Source organism: Octodon degus, unplaced genomic scaffold (assembly GCF_000260255.1).
Source record: "Octodon degus isolate 3935 unplaced genomic scaffold, OctDeg1.0 scaffold00050, whole genome shotgun sequence".
Lineage (NCBI taxonomy): Eukaryota > Metazoa > Chordata > Mammalia > Rodentia > Octodontidae > Octodon > Octodon degus.
Genome location: NW_004524626.1, coordinates 319,063 through 320,948, shown reverse-complemented (window position 1 = coordinate 320,948; position 1,886 = coordinate 319,063).

The following is a 1,886-nucleotide window of genomic DNA, read 5'->3' as shown; positions in this document are numbered from 1 at the left end:
AACATTAATATGTAGTACATAAAAGATCAGATAAACAACAACACAATTATAGCAGAGTATCACCATATACTACATTCACAAATAGATCAAGTGGATAAAAATGACAAAATCTTAGAGTAGAGCCTCAGTTTTGAAGAAATGAACTTAATAAATATTTACAGAGTTTTTCACCAAACTATAACAAAGTAAAAGTTCTTTTCAGAAGCTTATGGGTTTTTCTCCAAAGAAAGATCAATATTAGCCTATAAAATATGCTTAAATAAATGCAAAAGTGTCAAAATAAATCCATGCATAGTTTCAGGTAACACTGCAGGTAAACTAGAAATAAATCACACAAGAAACACAAAATTATGTAAACATATGGAAATTACATTATATGTATTTTTGACTAATCTATGGGTAACAGAAAATATCAAGGAAGGAAGAAGACAGTTCCTTAAATCAAATGATAATATCAGAAACACATAACAGTACCTATGGGATGCAATTTAAACATTCTTATGAGAGGTTGTAGCTGTGAGGGTCCCAAATGATGCACCTTAAGGCCCTAGAAAGATAAAAATGAAACTTTTCATTTAATTTAGCACAAAGTAGTTAGAAAGGTTGAGCAGAAATTAGTGATATCGAGGCTATAAAAACAAAGGATTAAGAAATCAATAAGCTGTTTCTTTCAAACAATAATAAATACAGGCATTCCTTGTCCAATCTTACCAAAAAGAAAATGACCAAACCAATGTAACTACTAGAAAAAGGGTAAAATTATAATGGATAAAAAGTTATTACTGCTTTAAAAGTCTGTATTCTGACTGGTTACGTAGCTCAGCGAATTAAAGCACCTGCTTAGGCAGATGCAGGGACCAAGTTTCAATTCCCAGCGTGCTGTGCCAGCCTTGTCCCCACGTCATACTGAGAAGGTGACTGAGACTGGGCATGGTAGCATGCACTTATAATCCCAGTGCTTGGGAGGTTGAAAACAGGAGGATCACTAGAGTCTAATCTGTGTAGTGAGACCCTGTAGCCCCTGTACTAAATACATTAAAATAAAATAAAATAAATCTATATCCCAACATAATTGGAGAACCTAAAAGAAATGTAGAGATTTTTAGATTAATATGAATTACCAAGATAGAAAAAAAGAAGTTATAAAAACTGAATAACTGGCACTACAACTGAAAAAATGTAAAAAAGCAAAGCTACCAAGGAAAGCCCGGGGCCCATTTGATTTATTTATTTATTTTTTGTTTGTTTGTGGAACCGGGGATTGAACTCAGGCCCTTGAGCTTGCCAGGGAAGCACTTATTCCACTGAGCCATCTCCCTGCCCCCCCCCCATTTGATTTAGAGCTGAAGTCTACAAAAAAAATTCTGGATGATAAAATTCTGGTATTTCTCAAAATTTAATGAAATTAAAATGTAAGGAGCACAAAAAAATATCTTTCCTGGAACCTAGAATTTCCTTGTTCCAAAACCAGACAAGAACTCAACATAAAAGAAACTTACAGGGCAGTTTCTTCAATGAAGATAGATGTGAACATATTCAACAAGATATTGACAAGCATAAGGTAACAAACCCTCAAAAACATCATGCGTCATGATCAAGTAGGAGTCATTTGAAGGATGAAACAATGGTTCAACATAAGTGAAACAAAAATAAAATACAATGTTAAAAAAAAGCAGCAACCTAAATCATCTGATCCTCTCAATAGGTACAGAAAGAACCTTTGACAAAATACAATATTACTTCATAATGAAACTCCTGAGTAGGACATTATCTCAATCTGATAAAACTGATTTATAACATACCTACTTCCATAATCATCATATTGTGTGAGAAAAAAAGCCTTGCAAGCTTTCCCAGTAAAAAAGGGAAAAATCAACAATGTCCAC